The sequence below is a fragment of the Moschus berezovskii genome, chromosome 8, assembly GCF_049115385.1.
Source record: "Moschus berezovskii isolate FMDL1 chromosome 8, NW_MosBer_1.0, whole genome shotgun sequence".
Classification (NCBI taxonomy): Eukaryota; Metazoa; Chordata; class Mammalia; order Artiodactyla; family Moschidae; genus Moschus; species Moschus berezovskii.
Genome location: NC_142467.1, coordinates 102,675,042 through 102,695,430, shown reverse-complemented (window position 1 = coordinate 102,695,430; position 20,389 = coordinate 102,675,042). Strand labels below are relative to the sequence as shown.

Genomic DNA, 20,389 nt, shown 5'->3' with positions numbered 1-20,389 from the left:
TTAGGAATCTGTTCAAACAGCACCTAGTTTGCTATACTTTCCTGACCACTCTGTCTCCATGTGCTTGGAATGTGGCTAGCACTAAATATGTATTTCTCAAATGAATGAAGGAATATCACATTAAAACTCTAGAATATATGACTTCTTAGCAAATGTGATGAGAATGAGATGAAAATTCCTAGTCAGAAACGAAATGAAGTATACCTTCAAGGGGCTTCCACAGTGACTCCGTGGTTTAGAATCCAACTGCAATGGCAGTAGCCATTCAAGATACATGGGATAAATCCCTGGGCTGGAAAGAATGCCTGGAGGAGGGCATGAAAACCCATACCAGAACTCTTTCTTGGGAAATCCCATAGACTATGTAGGTTGGCTTGCTATGGTCATTGGGGTCGCACAGAGTCAGACACAAGCAGCTAAACATACAAACATATGCTAAAAGAGAACTTATCTGTAAATAAAATATTAGCATCAACTTCTTGAGGGCTAAATAGAAATTGCAGTATTTCAGTTATTGAATTATACCAATATGAGTGAAAATTGTCATTATTTTCTTTTTTCCTGGTAGTCACCTCCATGGAACCAAGTTACAATACACAAATTTCAGGATTTCTTCTTTCAGAATTTTCAAAGGAACCAGAACTACAACCCTTCATATTTTGACCTTTCCTCTCCATGCACCTGATGACTGTGTTTGGAAACCTGCTCATCATCCTGGCTGTCAGCACAGACCCCCACCTCCACACCCCCATGTACTTCTTCCTCTCCAACCTGTCCTTTGTAGACATCTATTTTATCTCCACCACCATCCCAAAGATACTGTAGAATATCCAGACACAGAGCAAAGGTGTCACCTATGAAGGCTGCATCACCCAGATGTATTTTTACATTCCCTTTGCAGAATTAGATGACATTCTCCTGAGTGTGATGGCCTACGATTGGTATGTGGCCATCTGCCACCCTTTGCACTGCATGGTCATCATGAGCCCCTGTCTCTGTGTATTGCTGGTTCTGATATCCTGGGTGCCTATTTCCTTGTATTCCTTGCTACACAGCTTAATGGTGCTCTGATTGTCCTTCTGTCCAGAAATGTAAATCCCCCACTTTTCTGTGAACTCAATCAGTTGGTACAACTTGCCAGTACTGACAACTTTCTTAATAACATAGTGATGTATTTTGCAGCTGTCCTGATGGGTGTTGGTCCCTTTTCTGGTATCCTTTACTCTTACTCTAAAATAGTTTCCTGCACATGTAAAATCTCATCAGCTCAGGGGAAATATAAAGCATTTTCTACCAGTGTGTCCCACCTCTTGGTTGTCTCCCTATTTTATTTTACAGCCTTAGGATTGTTCCTTAGCTCTGCTGCTACCCACAGCTCACATTCAAGTACAATCGCCTCAGTGATGTACACTGTGGTCACACCCTTGCTGAACTCCTTCATCTACAGTCTGAGAAATAAAGACATAAAAGGGGATCTGAAAAGATTCTTTGTGGTGGAAGTGTTTATAAAAAGGCCATTTTCCCTTGGGCTGAAGAACTGCCCATGGTCAATTCAGTTCAGTTCAGTTCAGTCGCTCAGTCGTGTCCGACTCTCCGCGACCCATGATAGGAAGGCTCAAAGCCTCATAGCCGGATATGTGATTCTTTGATCAGATTGTGATAATAGCAATTGCTTCTTCAATTTATAGCCTAGTATTTCCATTTCTTTGATTTCAATTTCTCTATACAGTTTTAAAAACATCCTTGATTAACTTTGCTGTTCTCTAAGCTTTTTCACTTGTTATTTTTCTACTCTCTCAAATTGATTCAAAACTATGTGTGAAACATGTAAATCCTCATTTATCTCATGAGACTTCACACATTTCCTAAGAATAAATTCTTCTGAAATGATATACTTTATACTGAGTAATTTTTCTTTCTTTTTGCTAAAAGAATAATCATGAATTGTGTTACTTCTATGGTAAAACACTAGGTAAACAAGTCAATTACATGATTTCATAAGAGAGTAAAATATGAAGCTACAGTTTATCACATTTTAGTTCTTCATACCTTGGAGCATCACTACCATAATTGCTCCTTGAGAAAATGTAGTTGTTAACAGATAGTGTATTTCATAAACTGTCATCTGATTTTACTCCCTCACAGCGTATTATTCTCTATTTAGCCTAGTGTCTACATTCTCCATAGAAATTACTGGTAAAGTTGAGCATCAGATTCATGTCTCTAATTGAAATCTATGTGAAACAAAAATTTCAATAAAGACTTTGACATAATAAGACCTAGAGTCAGAAAAGACCTTAAGTATGATGCAGCAAAAATTTGTGTCAGATTATATATTCGAAATTGATTTTTTCATGGTGTCCATTTACTTATTGATGTACATGATATAGTATTTCTGTGTAAAGGGCTTTATCATTGAGGTGAAGGAGTTTGGGGCTTAATGATATCTTTCTGCTCAAAAAACTTCCATTGTATGACAAACCAACAGCAAACATTATCTTCAATGGTGAAAAATTGAAAGTGTTTCCCCTAAAGTCAGGAAAAAGACAAGGGTGCCCACTCTCACCACTACTATTCAACATAGTTTTGGAAGTTTTGGCCACAGCAATCAGACCAGAAAAAGACATAAAAGGAATCCAGATTGGAAAATAAGAAGTAAAACTCTCACTTTTTGCAGAAGACAATATCTTCTACACAGAAAACCCAAAAGACTCTACCAGAAAATTATTAGAGCTAATCAATGAATAGAGTGAAGTTGCAGGATATAAAATCAACACACAGAAATCCCTCACATTCCTATACACTAATAATGAGAAAACAGAAAGAGAAATTAAGGAAACAATTCCATTCCCCGTTGCAACGAAAAGAATAAAATACTTAGGAATATATCTACCTAAAGAAACAAAAGACCTATATTTATAAAACTATAAAACACTGGTGAAAGAAATCAAAGGGGACACTAATAGATGGAGAAATATACCGTGTTCATGGATTGGAAGTATAAATATTGTGAAAATGAATATATAATCCAAACTATTTTATAAGTTCAATGCAATCCCTATCAATCTACCAACGGTGTTTTTCACAGAGCTAGAATAAATAATTTCACAATTTGTATGGAAATACAAAAAACCTCGAATAGCCAAAGTAATCTTGAAAAAGAAGAATGGAACTGGGAGAATCAACCTGCCAGACTTCAGGCTCTACTACAGAGCCACAGTCATCAAGACAGTATGATACTTGCACAAAGACAGAAATATAGATCAATGGAACAAAATAGAAAGCCCAGAGATAAATCCATGCACCTATGGACACCTTATCATTGACAAGGAAGGCAAAAGTATTCAATGGAGAAAAGATAATCTCTTTAACAAGTGGTGCTGGGAAACTGGTCAACCATTTGTAAAAGAATGAAACTAGAACACTTTCTAACACCATACACAAAAATAAACTCAAAATGGATTAAAGATCTAAATATAAGACCATAAACTATAAAACTCCTATAGTTTTATAGCAAAACACTCTCCGACATAAATCACAGCAGGATCCTCCATGACCCACCTCCCCGAATATCGGAAATAAAAGCAAAAATAAACAAATGAGACCTAATTAAAATGAAAAGCTTATGCACAGTAAAGGAAACTATAAACAAGGTGAAAAGACAGCCTTCAGAATTGGAGAAAATAATAGCAAATGAAGCCACTGACAAAGGATGAATGTTACAGGATGCTCGGGTCTGGTATGCTGGGATGACCCAGAGGGAGGATGAGGGGAAGAGGGAGGTGGGAGGGGGTTCTGCAGGGGGAACTCATGTACACCCGGGGCGGATTCTTGTCAATGTATGGCAAAACCAAACAATATAATATTGTAAAATAATTAGCTTCCAATAAAAATTATATGTATATATACATATATATACACAAACAACGCTTGCAGCTCAATTCCAGAAAAATAAATGACACAATCAAAAAATGGGCCAAAGAATGAAACAGACATTTCTCCTAAGAAGACATACAGATGGTTAACAGACACATGAAAAGATGCTCAATATCCCTCATAATCAGAGAAATGCAAATCAAAACCACAGTGAGGTACCATTTCACGCCAGTCAGAATGGTTGCTATCCAAACGTCTATAAGCAATAAATGCTGGAGAGGGTGTGGAGAAAAGGGAACCCTCTTACACTGTTGGTGGGAATGGAAACTAGTACAACCACTATGGAGAACAGTGTGGAGATTCCTTAAAAAACTGGAAATAGAACTGCCATAGGACCCAGAAATCGCACTCCTGGCATACACACTGAGGACCCAGAATTGAAAGAGACATATGTACTCCAATGTTCATTGCAGCACTGTTTATAATAGCCAGGACATGGAAGCAACCTAGATGTCCATCTGCAGATGAATGGATAAGAAAGCCGTGGTACATTTACACAATGGAGTATTATTCAGCAATTAAAAAGAATACATTTGTATCAGTTCTAATGAGGTGGATGACACTGGAGCCTATTATACAGAGTGAAGTAAGCCAGAAAGAAAAACACCAGTACAGTATATTAATGCATATATATGGAATATAAAAAGATGATAACGATAACCCTGTGTACAACACAGCAAAAGAGACACAGATGTATAGAACAGTCTTTTGGACTCTGTGGGAGAGGGCAAGGGTGGGATGATTTGGGAGAATGGCATGGAAACACGTATATTATCATATGTGATACGAATCGCCAGTCCAAGTTCGATGCATGATACAATATGCTCGGGGCTGGTGTACTGGGATGAACCAGAGGGATTGGATGGGGTGGGAGGTGGAAGGGAGGTTCAAGATGGGAAACATATGTACACCCGGGGCAGATTCATGTCAATGTATGGCAAAACCAATACAATAATGTAATTAGCCTCCAATTAAAATAAATAAATTAGGAAAAAAAAACATTGCTATAGATGAAATATTTCCCCCTTCCATTTCTGCTATAACCAATAAAAGAGTAGTGAATGAATAACATAAATATCATATTTATATGGTATACATGGTATATGTATAATATTAGATATAGCTATGTCTCCAAATTATGGCTCACTAGATCTTAAATTCCCATCTAGTCCTGTGATAAGCAGGCTTCCCTGATTAGCTTAGTTGGTAAAGAATCTGCTTGCAGTACAGGAGACCCTTGTTTGATTCCTGGGTCAGGAAGATCCACTGGAGAAGGGATAGGCTACCGACTCCAGTGTTTTGTTTTGGGGCTTCCCTGGTAGCTCAGCTGGTGAAGAATCCCCCTGCAATGAGGGAGACCTGGGTTCAATCCTTCGCTTGGGATGATCTCCAGGAGAAGGCAAAGGCTACTCACTCCAGTACTCTAGCCTGGAGAATTCAGTCCATGGGGTCACAAAGATTCAGATATGACTAAGTGACTTTCACTTTTTCACTTGCCTGTAATAAAGGTACAAATTTCTCACAAACAAGTTTAACCTTTCTTGCTTACCTACAAGGAAATCTAAATGGAATCCTTTTTAATAAAATTGTATGACATAAACTTGATTAATAGAGAAATCATGAATGCTATTGTGTAGAAAATACCAACACAACAATTGCCTAGAAAAAAAGCAACACATTATTATAATTCCCCTCAGTTCTGTTCACTTGGATTATTGTATCAGTTAGCTGTTGCTATATAGCAAGTCATTCTAAAAGCAATGATTTAGTATAATGTATTTTTTACCTAATGAGTTTCTATGACAGGGAGTTGATCTGAGTTATGATTGTTTCTTTATGGGTCTACAGTCAGCTGTCAGACTCTATTTTGTGTTTTAAAGGCTCCTCCACGATGGTGTATGCAGTTGTAGTGGTCTTCTGTCTTGAACAACTTTATGTCAATTTCTTCCTTTTATGTAAGTAGGTTAAGTAAGTAAGTGTTAGTCGCTCAGTCGTGCCTGACTCTTTGCAACCCCATGGACTGCAGCCCATCAGGCTCCTCTGTTCATGAGATTTCCCAGGCAAGGATACTGGAGTGGGTCACCATTTCCTTCTGCAGAGGATCTCCCAACCCAGGGATTGAACCTGGGTCTCCTGTACTGCAGGCAAATTCTTTACTGACTGAGCTACAAAGGGAGCCCCATGTAACTAAGTTAGTATTTAGTTTATCGTGTACAGTGACTGGATGAGAGTTGGACCATAAAGAAGGCTGAGCACCAAAGAACTGATGCTATCCAACTGTGGTTCTGGAGAAGACTATTGAGAGTCCCTTGGTCTGAAAGGAGATCAAACTAATCAGTCCTACAGGAAATCAACTGATTTTGAGGCTGAAGTGCTAATACTTTGACCACCTGACACGAAGAGCCAACTCATTGGAAAAGACCCTGATGCTGGGAAAGACTAAAGGTATAAGGAGAAGGAGGTGGCATAGGATAAGATGGTTGGATTTCATCACTGACTCATTGGACATGAACTTGAGCAAGATCTGGGAGATGGTGAAGGACAGGGAAGCCTGGTGTGCTGCAGTCTGTGGGGTCACAAAGGGTTGCACAAATATCACTTAGCAACTGAACAACAGTTTTTAGTCTATAAGTTAAAAAAAAGCAAACACCTGTATTTCTCAAATGTTAATTGCTATATTTAAATTTCAGTGTTCCTAAATCCATATATGTCACTTTGCTTTCAACTACCTGTGCTTGACATACTACCCATAACAATGCACAGCCAGAAATTTTTAATTAATTTAATTTAATTTTAATTTTAATTAATTCTAACTCATTAAAGTGTAATCACATATAATAAACTACACATTTTTAAAACATGCAATTTTCTAAATTTAATAAACCAGAAGTATATTACATGGTTCCACTTGTGTATGATTTTAAAAGGTCCACAATAAATTCTAATTTCCTTGTAACATTATTGTTAATAATGGAAATGCCCTGAGCCTCAGTTTTATCTTTCAGAAGGAAGCGTGAGATGATTAATTCTAACTTCATTTGGATATTGTGAAGAATTAAAGAAATGTGTAGAAATACTTTCTTGAATCAACGAACTTTGTTCAAGTTTAGGAATATGTATATGTTTATATATGTCTGTATATACCTCTCTGAAATAAACACACACACGCACATGGATGTAATCTCACCCATTGTGCTGAAAGAAAGCATGAGAGAAAGTTGGAAGGTTAGAAGTGAAAGAAAATAGATGCTGGAATAAATAAGATTTAGAAAAAATATAACAATGATAGCACAAAGATTTAAAATAGAATGTGTGACGTTAATTTTGATAATGAGTTACTTTTCCTATCTGAAATTCAAAATATCTCACAGTCAGAACCATATTTACGTTTAGACAAAGTGAAATTCTCTGTACCAGCTAAGGGGGAAAAATCTCTCCAGAGTGACTGAAAATTTCTCCTGTTTAAGATATGAATTTAACATATAATGAGTTTACAAGAAAGCTCAGTGATTGAATCAAAAGCTTAAACTCAGCTCCTAGGAACAACATGTGTTAAAATTAATGTGTGTGAATCACTCAGTCATATCCGATCTTTGGAACTCCACGTTCAGTCTTTCCTTGGAATTCTCCAGGCAAGTATATAGGAGTGGGTTGCCATTCCCTTCTTCAGGGGATTACATCCACCTAGGAATGGAACCTGGGTCTCTTGCATTACAAGCAGATTCTTTACGATCTGAGATATAGTATGTTATCAGGAACAGCTTATGACTGGACAAATATCTATATTAGATTCCTATTGCTTCTTTATTTTTTTTCTTTTTATTTTAATTGGAGGCTAATTACTTTACCACATTGTAGTAGTTTTGGCCATACATTGACAGGACTGGTGATCTGTTTCACATATGATAAGATAAAAGTTTCAATGCTATTCTCTCAAATCATCCCACTCTCGCCTTCTCCCACGGAGTCCAAAAGAACGTTCTATACATCTGTGTCTCTTTTGCTGTCTCACATATAGAGTTATTGTTACCATGTTTCTAAATTTCATATATATGTGTTAGTATACTGTATTGCTGTTTTTCTTTCTGACTTACTTCGCTATGTATAATAGGCTCCAGTTTCATCCACCTCATTAGAACTGATTCAAATGCTTTCGTTTTAATGGCTGAGTAATACACCACCCTTATGGCAGAAAGTGAAGAGGAACTCAAAAGCCTCTTGATGAAAGTGAAAGAGGAGAGTGAAAACGTTGGCTTGAAGCTCAACATTGAGAAAACAAAGATCATGGCATCTGGTCCCATCACTTCATGGGAAATAGATGGAAAAACAGTGGAAACAGTGTCAGACTTTATTTCTGGGGGCTCCAAAATCACTGCAGATGCTGATTGCAGCCATGAAATTAAAAGACGCTTACTCCTTGGAAGGAAAGTTATGACCAATCTAGATAGCATATTAAAAAGCAGAGACATTACTTTGCCAACAAAGGTCTGTCTACTCAAGGCTATGGTTTTTCCCGTGGTCATATATGGATGTGAGAGTTGGACTGTGAAGAAAGCTGATCGCCGAAGAATCGATGCTTTTGAACTGTGGTGCTGGAGAAGACTCTTGAGAGTCCCTTGGACTGCAAGGAGATCCAATCAATCCATTCTAAAGGAGGTCAATCCTGGGTGTTCACTGGAAGGACTAATGCTAAAGCTGAAACTGCAATACTTTGGCCACCTCATGCGATGAGTTGACTCACTGGAAGAGACTCTGATGCTGGGAGGGATTGGGGGCGGGAGGAGAAGGGGATGACCGAGAATGAGATGGCTGGATGGCATTACCAACTCAGTGGACATGAGTTTGAGTGAACTCCGGGTGTTGGTCATGGACAGGGAGGCCTGGCGTGCTGTGATTCATGGGGTCGCAAAGAGTCGGACATGACTTTGCGACTGAACTGAACTGAACATTCCATTCGGTAAATGTACCACTTTCTAATCCATTCGTCTGCAAAAGGACATCTAGGTTGCTTCCATGTCCTTGCTACTGTTAACAGTGCTGCAATGAATATTGGAGTACATGTGTCTCTTTCAATTCTGGTTTCCTTGGTGTGTATGCCCAGGGGTGCAATTGCTGAGTCCTATGGCAGTTCTATTTCCAGTTTTCTAAAGAATCTCCACACTATTCTCCATAGTGGCTGTACTAGTTTGCATTCCCACAAACAGTGTAAGAGGGTTCCTTTTTCTCCACAACCTCTCCAGCATTTATTGTTTGTAGACTTTTGGATAGCAACCATTCTGGCTGGCATGAGATGCTACCTCATTGTGGTTTTGATTTGCATTTCTCTGATAATGAGTGATGTTGAGCATATTTTCATGTGTTTTTTAGCCATTAGGATATCTTCTTTGGAAAAATGTGTGTTTAGTTCTTTGGCCCATTTTTTTTATTGGGTTGCTTATTTCTCTGGAATTGAGCTGCAGGATTTGCTTGTTTATTTTTGAGATTAATCTTTTGTAAGTTGCTTCATTTGCTATTATTTTCTCCCATTCTGAAGGCTGTCTTTTCAAATTGCTTACAGTTTTCTTCGTTGTGTAAAAGCTTTTAAGTTTAATTAGGTCCCATTTGTTTATTTTTGCTTTTATTTCCATTACTCTGGGAGGTGGGTCATAGAGGATCCTGTCTGTGATTTATGTAGGAGAGGATTTTGCCTATGTTTTCCTCTAGGAGTTTTATAGTTTCTGGTATTATGCTTAGATCTTTAATCCATTTTGAGTTTATTTTTGTGTGTGGGGTTAGAAAGTGTTCTAGTTTCATTCTTTTACTAGTGGTTGACCAGTTTTCCCAGCACCACTTGTTAAAGAGGTTGTCTTTTCTCCATTGAATATTCTTGCCTCCCTTGTCAAAGATAAGGTGTCCATAGGTGCATGGATTTATCTCTGGACTTTCTATTTTGTTCCATTGATCTATATTTCTGTCTTTGTGCCAGTACCATACTGTCTTGATGATTGGAGCTTTGTAGTAGAGCCTAAAGTCAGGCAGGTTGATTCCTCCAGTTCCATTCTTCTTTTTCAAGATTGCTTTGGCTATTCTAGGTTTTCTATATTTCCATACAAATTGTGAAATTATTTGTTCTATTTCTCTGAAAAATACCATTGGTAGCTTGATAAGAATTGCACTGAATTGATAGTTTGCTTTGGGTAGTATATTCGTTTTCACTATATTCATTCTTCCCATCCATGAACATGGTATATTTCTTCATCTATTTGTGTTCTCTTTGATTCCTTTCATCAGTGTTTTATAGTTTTCTGTATATAGGTCTTTTGTTTCTTTAGATGGACTTATTCCTGAGTATTTTATTCTTTTCATTGCAATGGTGAATGGAATTGTTTCCTTAATTTCTCTTTCAGTTTTCTCATCATTAATGTATAGGAATGCAAGGAATTTCTGTGTGCTAATTTTATATCCTGCAACTTTACTATATTCATTGATTAGCGCTAGTAACTTTCTGGTGGAGTCTCAAGTGTTTTCTATGTAGAGGATCATGTCATCTGCAAACAGTGAGAGTTTTACTTCTTATTTTCCAATCTGGATTCCTTTTATTTCTTTTTCTGCTCTGACTGCTGTGGCCAAAACTTCCAAAACTATGTTGAATCGTAGTGGTGAGAGTGGGCACCCTTGTCTTGTTCCTGACTTTAGGGGAAATGTTTTCAATTTTTCACCATTGAGGATAATCTTTGCTGTGGTTTGGTCATATATTGCTTTTATTATGTTGAGGTATGTTCCTTCTATTCCTGCTTCTGGAGGGTTTTTATCATAAACTGAGGTTGAATTTTGTCAAAGGATTTCTCTGAATTTATTGAGATAACCATATGGTTATTTTTAATTGAAATTTACTTTATTTGCAATGTATTTTTTTTAATTTTTATTTTTTTAATTTATTTTATTTTTTTGTCTTTCATAAACTTTAATAATTTTCGACAGTATTGATATAATTTAACAAAATATATTTGGTTAAAGATTTTGTTTTTTAATTGGAGGCTAACTACTTTACAATATTTGGTGGTTTTTGTCATACATTGACATGAATAAGCCATGGGTGTACATGAGTTTCCCATCTTGAACCCCCCTTGCACCTCCCTTCCCATCCCATCCCCCTGGTTCATCCCAGTGCAACAGCCCTGAGCATCCTGCATCAAGGAAAACAGAATTGAAAGAGACACGTGTACTCCAATGTTCATCGCTGCACTGTTTAAAATAGCCAGGACATGGAAGCAACCTAGATGTCCATCTGCAGACGAATGGATAAGAAAGCTGTAGTACATATACACAATGGAGTATTACTCAGCAATTTAAAAGAATACATTTGAATCAGTTCTAATGAGGTGGATGACACTGGAGCCTATTATACAGAGTGAAGTAAGCCAGAAAGAAAAACACCAATACAGTATACTAACACATATATATATAGAATTTAGAAAGATGATAACAATAACCCTGTGTACGAGACAGCAAAAGAGACACAGATGCATACAAACAGTCTTTTGGATTCTGTGGGAGAGGGCGAGGGTGGGATGATTTGGGAGAATGGCATTGAAACATGTATATTATCATATGTGAAATGAATTGCCAGTCCAGGTTCAATGCATATGATTTTATCTTTAATTTTGTTAATGTGGTGTATCATATTGATTGATTTGTAGATATTAGCAAAATCTTGCATCTGTGATAAAGCCCACTTGGTCATGATGTATAATCTTTTTAATGTGTTGTTGGATTCTGTTTGCTAGGATTTTGTTAAGGATTTTTGCATCTATGCTCATCAGTGATATTGCCATGTAGTTTTCTTTTTCTGTGGCATCTTTGTCTGATTTTGGTATTAGGGTGGTTGTTGCCTCATAGAATGAGTTTGGAAGTTTACCTTCTTCTGCAATTTTCTGGAAGACTTTATGTAGGATAGGTGTTAGCTCTTCCCTAAAGTTTTGGTAGAATTAAGGTGTGAAGCCATCTGGTCCTGGGCAGATTTTCTGCTGGATCTTTGCTGGAAGATTTCCGATTACAGTTTCAATTTCCGTGTTTGTGATGGGTCTCTTAAGATTTTCTATTTCTTCCTAGTTCAGTTTTGGAAAGTTACACTTTTCTAGAACTTTGTCCATTTCTTCCAAGTTGTCCATTTTATTGACATAGTTACTGATAGTAGTCTCTTATGATCCTTTGTATTCTGTGTTGTCTGTTGTAATTTCTCCATTTTCATTTATAATTATGTTGATTTGATTCTTCTACATTTGTTTCTTGATGAGTCTGGCTAGTGGTTTTTCTATTTTATTTATTTACTCAAAGAACCAGCTTTTATCTTTGTTGATTTTTTGCTTTGGTCTCTTTTGCATTATATCTGCCCTAATTTTTTTTTATTTCTTTCCTTCTACTAACCCTGGAATACTTCATTTCTTCTTTTTCTAGTTACTTTAGGTGTAGAGTTAGGTTATTTACTTGATTTATTTCTTGTTTCTTGATGTAAGCCTGTATTGCTATGAACCTTCCCCTTAGCACTACTTTTTCAATGTCCCACAGGTTTGGGGTTGTTGCGTTTTCATTTTCATTCATCTCTATGCATATTTTGATTTCTCTTTTGATTTCTTCTGTGATTTGTTGTTTATTCAGAAGCAGGTTGTTTAGCCTCCATATGTTGGAATTTTTAATAGTTTTTTTTTCCTGTAGTTGATATCTAATCTTACCACATTGTGGTCAGAAAAGATGCTTGGGATGATTTCAATTTTTTTTAATTTACCAAGGCTAGATTTATGGCCCAGGATGTGATCTATCCTGGAGAAGATTCCGTGTGCACTTGAGAAAAAGGTGAAGTTCATTGTTTTGACATGAAATGTCCTATAGAGATCTATTAGGTCTAATTGGTACATTGTATCACTTAAAGTTTGTTTCCTTACTAATTTTCTGTTTAGTTGATCTATCCATAGGTGTGAGTGGGGTATCAAAGTCTCCCACTATCATTGTGTTATTGTTAATTTCCCTTTTCATACTTGTTAGCATTTGCCTTACATATTGTGGTGCTCCTATGTTGGGTTCATATATATTTATAATTATTATATCTTCTTCTTGGATTGATCCTTTGATTGTTATGTAGTGTCCCTCTTTGTCTCTTTTCACAGCCCTTTTTTCAAAGTCTATTTTATCTGATATGCGTATTACTACTCCTGCTTTCTTTTGGTCTCCATTTTCGTGAAATATCTTTTTCCAGCCCTTCACTTTCAGTCTGTATGTATCCCTTGGTTTGAGGTGGGTCCCTTGTAGACAGCATACGTAGGGGTCTTGTTTTGTATCCATTCAGCCAGTCTTTGTCTTTTGGTTGGGGCATTCAACCCATTTACATTTAAGGTAATTATTGATAAAAATGATCCCGTTGCCATTTACTTTGTTGTTTTGGGTTCCAGTTTATACACCGTTTCTGTGTTTCCTGTCTAGAGAAGATCCCTTAGTATTTGTTGGAGAGCTGGTTTGGTGATGCTGAATTCTCTCAGCTTTTGCTTGACTGTAAAGCTTTTGATTTCTCCTTTGTATTTGAATGAGATTCTTACTGGGTACAGTAATCTGGGTTGTAGGTTTTACTCTTTCATCACTTTAAGTATGTCCTGCCATTTCTTACTGGCCTGAAGAGTTTCTATTGAAAGATCAGCTCTTATCCTTATGGGAATCCCCTTGTGTGTTGTTGTTGTTTTGTTTTTTTTTTTTTCCTTTTCTGCTTTTAGTATTTGTTCTTTGTGTTTCATCTTCGTTAATTTGATTAATATGTGTTTTGGGGTGTTTGGCCTTGGGTTTATCCTGTGTGGGACTCTTGGGATTCTTGGACATGTGTGACCATTTGCTTTCCCATTTTAGGAAAGTTTTCAACTATTATCTCCTCAAGTATTTTCTCATGGCCTTTCTTTTTGTCTTCTTCTTCTGGGACCGCTATGATTCGAATGTTGGGGCATTTGACATTGTCCCAGAGGTCCCTGAGGTTGTCCTCATTTCTTCTAATTCTTTTTTCTTTTTTCCTGTCTACTTCATTTATTCCCACCATCCTACTTCTACCTCACTTATCCTATCTTCTACCTTCGTTATTCTACTGTTGATACCCTCCAGAGTGTTTTTGATCCCATTTATTGCATTATTCATTATTGATTGACTCTTTTTTATTTCTTCTATTTCCTTGTTAAACTTTTCTTGCATCTTCTCAGTCCTTGTCTCCAGGCTATTTATCTGTAACTCCATTTTGTTTTCAAGGTTTTGAATCATTTTACTATCATTATTCTGAATTATTTGTCAGGTATACTCCCTATCTCCCCCTCTTTTGTTTGGTTTGGTGGGCATTTACCACGTTTCTTTACCTGCTGAGTATTACTGTGCCTTTTCATCTTGTTTAGATTGCTGTGTTTGGGGTGGCCTTTCTGTATTCTGGCAGTCTGTGGTTCCTCTTTATTGTGGAGGTTCCACCCTGTGGGTGGGTTTGGACGAGTGACTTGTCAAGGTTTCCTGGTTAGGGAAGCTTGTGTTAGTGTTCTGGTGGGTAGAGCTGGGTTTCTTTTCTCTGGAATTCAATGAAGTGTCCAGTAGTGAGTTTTGAGATGTATGTGGGTTTGGTGTGATTTTGAGAAGCCTGTATATTAAAGCTCAGGGATATGTTCCTGGCTTGCTGGAGAATTTACATGGTGTCTTGCTCTGGAACCTGTTGGCTCTTGGGTGGAGCTTGTTTCAGTGTAGGTATGGAGGCTTTTGGATGAGCTCTTATTGATTAATACTCCCTGAAGTCAGGAGTTCTCTGGTGTTCTTAGGTTTTGGACTGAAGCCTCCTGCCTCTGGTTTTCAGTCTGATTCTTACAGTAGCCTCAAGACTTCTCCATCAATACAACACCAATGGTAAAACATCTAGGTTAATGGAGAAAAGATTCTCCATAATGAGGGACACTCAGAAAGGTTCACTGAGTTACATGGAGAAGAGAAGAGGGAGGTAGGAGATAGAGGTGACCAGGTGGAGAAGGGGGGAGTCAAAAAGAGAGAGACAGATCCAGCCAGTAATCAGTTCCCTAAGTGTTCTCCACAGCCCGGAATACCCAAAGAGATTCACAGAATTGGGTAGAGAGGAGAAGGGGGAGGGAGGAGATAGAGGTGACCTGGGGGAGGAAAAGGAGAGTCAAAAGGGGTAGAGGGCAATCAAGCCACTAATCACACTCCTAACTAAAAGTGGGCACTGAAGATTGGATTCTTAATGGTACAAAATTGATAACAAATAACATAAAGCAAAAATTAAAAATCTAGGTTAGAGGTTAGACTTCAAAAATACAATATTAAAAAAAAATCAAAGAAATTATAAAAATATATATGAAATTTGTTTTAAAAATAGGGTCTCTTTTTGCAAGGTAAGAATAGGTTATAAAAATGAAAATTAAAGGTGTAATAGAGGACTTAAATTTTAATTTTTTAAAAATCATAATAGTAAAAATATATCTAGGAATTTCTCTGGAGCTGTAGCAGGCAGTGTGGAAGCAGTTCAATTTCAGAGAGTTCCTTGTTCCAGCTTATACTTCTCTAGATCTCTAGGCCCCTTCCAATGTAGTCAGTGCTAACTTACAGGGTTTTAATCTATTGCACCTGTCTCTTCCAAAGGAGTTCCCTCTGTTTATTTTGGTTTCTTCTGTTTGAAAGTCTCTTCAGTGTCTAATTTCAACCCTCACACAAGGTGGCAAAGGTGATCACTTATTTAGGCTCACTTGTTCAGTCATCTTGTTGAGAGGGAGGAACACTGCAAACAAATATCACTGGAGTGTGTGGGGAGTGCTCGCAGTGTTTCAGCCACACTGGGTTTGTCCCTGCTCATGGTGTGTGTGCTTTCCCAGTCTACACTGCTCGGGCTCCAGGTTGCTCTGCAGGGGAACTGTCTGAAGTGGGCCCTGGATTGCATGCACTTCCCAGGTCTAAGCCATTCAGGTTCAGGTTCTCGGGTACTCCACAAAGGCACAGAGTCAGTTGGGCCTGCATTTTGTGCCCTTCCCAGGTCCTAGCAGCTCAGGTGACCAGGTGCTTGGCGAGAGCACACTCCCCAGGTGCAGTGCATCTTATCACCTCCCTAGATCCAACCGCTGTGTTTTCTGGTTGCGCAGAGGGTATGCCATGTCAAGTGTGCCTTGTGTCTCTTCTGGGAAGCTGATCTCTGGCTGTGACCATCCCAGCAGATGTCAACCATCCAGGATCCCAGGAAGACTTGGTTAGCAACTGGGAGCCTGCTCGCAGTTTGGTAGGGGATGCCCTCTCTGGGGCCGAGTTTGCCCCTTTCTGGCTCTGGCTGCCACCTGCCTGACTCCCTGCCTCCAGCAGGGGATGGGCCAGTCCACTGCCACTAACTCTCCTCTGGTATTTGCTCAGTCCTTTGTTCTGTGAGCGGCCCGGAAGTGCCTTAGGTTAGGGCTTTTCATGGGAAATTTCTCTCTCTCTCTCTCTGGCTATCCCACAGTTTGGATTGCTATCTCACATTATGTCCCTCAGATTGCCCTCAGGGCATTCAGGCCCAGTCCTTACCTAAGCAATACAGCCTGCGCCTCCCTGTTCAGCCCCCACTTGCTGGTGGCAGATGCAAGCAACTGAGTTACTTCTCCGCTGGGAGTTGCCATTAGGCACGTAATATGAGGGTTTTATTTATTTATTTTTCCTCTTGGTTATGTTGCCCTCTGAGATTCCAAAACTCCCTACAGACCTGCCGATGAGAGGTTTCCTGGTGTTTGGAAACTACTCTTCTTTTATGACTCCCTCCCGGGCCGGGTCTCCATCCCTAACTCTTTTGTCTCTCTTTTTATCTTTTATATTTTGTCCTACCTCTTTTTGAAGACAATGGACTGCCTTTCTGGGTGCCTGGTTCTCTGCCAACGTTCATAAGTTGTTGTGGAATAGCTCAGCGTTCAAATGTTCTTTCAATGAACTTGTGGGGGAGAAAGTGTTCTCCCCATCCTATTCCTTCGCCATCTTAGGACCACCATCCCCCACCCCCGCTATTGCTTCTTTAACAAATTACAACACTAGCAAGTTAAAAGAAATACCGATCATAAAATTCTATGAGACAAAAAGCCTGAAGTCTCGTTGAGCGAAAATGGAGATGTCTGCAAGACTGTGATCCTTCTGGATGCTCCAGAGAGAATGCACTTAGTATCTTGTTAATATTTTACTTTTAGTGGTCACCAGCAACGCTTAACTCATGGTCCTTCCTCTGTCTTCAAATCCAGATGCCTACAATTTTAAGTGTCTGACTCCAATTCTTCTTCCTTTCTCTTTCAATTTTAAAAAATCTATTGTGACTATACTAGTCCAATTTACATATCTGTGCTGATATTCCTACATCAAGATCAACTGTATTTCATCAGCTATTGTAATTAAGCCAGCTATGTAAAGTAAGATATTCCAAAGTTCTTAGCATGTGGACCTCTGTTGGAGGATCTTATTCTGCCTAACTGCAAAGTCTTTTTCTAATACAAATTACTTTATGTCACTTAAGAATACTTATGTAAAAATCAACACAAAATTTATCACTACCTATAAAATTAAGTGAAAATCTTATCTTTCAAAATTACATAATGGAAGGGACTTCCCTGGTGGTCCAGTGGTTAAGGATCTGTGCTTCCAATGCAGGGGACACTGGGTTTTATCCCTGGTTGGGGAACTAAGGTCTCACATGCCATGTGGCTAGAAAATAAAAGAAAACAAACAAAAGACATCCTGAATTGTTTACAAAATTACATACAGAGAAGATTTTTGTTGAATACCTAAATCTAGCTATAACTGAACCTAACACAGAACCACTTCTTTGCTTCATAACACTTAGCATCTTGTTACAAACGAAGGGTCTGTGGGCCCCTGATCAGACTTGCTGAAAAATAATTTGAACTTAAACTACAATCTTTGGTAGTTTTTAGAAATAGTGAGTTTAGAGAAATGCTACTCTGGAATAGATTTTCTCACCTTCATAGTGTTGATCATTACAGAAGTGTAATTATCTGTACTGGGTGCTATCCTGTAAATTACATTTCCATAATGGAGAAAGGAGTTCATAAAAGTGCTATCTCATAGAATATATTATAGTAAAAATTGAATTGGACAGTCTTTATAATATGGTAAGTTAGTGGTTCACACCGGAGAAGGCAATGGCAAGCCACTCCAGTACTATTGCCTAGAAAATCCCATGGATGGAGGAGCCTGGTGGGCTGCAGTCCGTGGGGTCGCTAGGGGTCGGGCACGACTGAGCGACTTCACTTTCACTTTTCACTTTCACACATTGGAGAAGGAAATGGCAACCCACTCCAGTGTTCTTGCCTGGAGAATCCCAGGGACGGGGGAGCCTGGTGGGCCTCCGTCTATGGGGTCACACAGAGTCGGGCACGACTGAAGTGACTTAGCAGCAGTAGCAGTAGCAGTGGTTCACACATGTTAAGTCACTTCAGTTGTGTTCGACTGTTTGTGATTCTATGGACTGTAGCCCTCCAGGCTCCTCTGTCCATGGGATTCTCCAGGCAAGACTACTGGAGTGGGTTGCCATGCCCTTCTCCATGGGATCCTGCTGACCTGGGCATACTACCCACATCTCTTACTTTTCCTGCAATGGCAGGAGGGTTCTTTAATTTCTGATATAAGAAGGAAGCCTTTTTGGCTTTGCAAAACTTTCATGAAACCAAAAGTTATAATACCCAAGTTATTATTACATCAAAGAAGGAAAGTTATCCCTTGTTTTGAAGAGGGCAATAGTCAGACATTTCTGGGATTGTGTATCCACCACAAATCAAAGCATTGAAGATCCAAAGGACCTATTCAAGACCAATTGTAAATATTACGCTTTTGAGGAAACTTGAACTCAGGGATGTGATGAGGTGCCGGAAGCCTCAGAGCTTTGGAAGCAGAAGAGTTAACAGAGAAGGAATGACAAAACTGAATTCACATAACTTATATTGGAGCCTCTTAGGAACAGAGAATCAGAAGAAAAAGTCGATTTTGTCTAGACCAGTGTCACCAGGGAATATCACATTCTTAGAGGCTGATGTCACAAGAGGAAAGCATGTCTAATGAGCCGACATGGAAAGATGTAAACAACCCCTCTGCTGCAGGCCCTCAGCCTGTGCCTCTTTGGTTGGACAGGATGTAGTTGTTGCTTTTGCAGTCCTACATCTGGCTGAGAGGCCAGTACTTGATCTCTTATTGCTGTCTTGTGGGGAGACAGAGCTTTGGCCTGCATTGCCAGCTACTTAGGGGGAAATTTTGACTTTCAGATGGAAACCTCCCGCACAGAGTTCCCAAACAGGTGAGACTGAGAGCTCCACAGACACTGCAGGAGAGGATCAGAGAGGATGGAAGCCAGGAACGTACCAGAGGTCACTTGAAGACCAATCTAGCATAGCCCAGAGGCAGAGGTCACTGCGGTTGTTTGCTGGGTTTCCTAAAAATGTATTTATTTATGATGCTGTAAAAGGAACAGTGCACCTGAAAATGTGAGTGACAGTGTTGACGATTAAATCATGCTAGTGGAAGCCCACAAAAGAACGAATGAGAGATATAAACTGTATCCAGTAAAAGTGGAATATGAGTCTAAGTTTATTCTAATTAACAGGAGTAGACAAATAGGGTGTTAACTGTAGAGGGTCAGTCAGTGAGGTGAGGGGATTTCATTTTATTGTAAGATGGGACATATTAGATCGTTCCTCCACATAGCGGAGAACGATCTAAACTGAGGACCATTTGCAAATACACTTTCAATAGCTGTGTAGGAAACACACACATTCCAGTATCTTCTCTCACTCTTGGGTTCACATAAGAGAAAAAAAAAAAGTTATGTAAGTGAAAAGATGTATGCTAGTGAGGTTTACTTTGCAACTATCTTATTATCTGTGAAGCTAAATATTTCTATCGATTTGTTAACCATGCAGTGTTTCTCTATTAAAAAATTATCTACAACTATTTTGTTTTATATAGTGGTATCAGAGTGTTGTTATTCCTTTTTAAAATTGCATTCTTTGATAGAATTATTTTTAACAAAAACTAGAATTTGTGATTTAGTTCTTCTATATATGCAGAGATGTATTTGTGGGGATTGCACAAGAACTGATAAATTTTGTTGGTCTTATCTACCAACATTCTCATTTCTTTTCCAAAAGAATTTGGATATAATTGACACGTGACAATATATGAGTTACAGGTACACAGCTTGATCGTTCAATATTTGTTTATATTGCTAAATGATCACCACAGTAAACTTATTTAACATTTGTCACCACACATAGTTACAATTTCTTTCTTTTTTTATTTTTAAAATTTATTTATTTTAATTGGAGGCTAATTACTTTACATTATTGTATTGGTTTTGCCATACATTGACATGAATCTGCCTGTTCTTGTGATGAGAGTTTTTAGGATATACTGTCTCAAGGCAGCTTTCAATTATGCTAAAAAA

At 38.4% G+C, this 20,389-nt stretch overlaps 1 pseudogene; it reads left to right on the top strand.

Moving 5' to 3' along the window:
* The first annotated feature begins 576 nt into the window (after positions 1 to 576).
* LOC129558142 (olfactory receptor-like protein OLF4) lies at positions 577 to 19,434 on the top strand (annotated as a pseudogene).
* Positions 19,435 to 20,389: the final 955 nt, after the last annotated feature.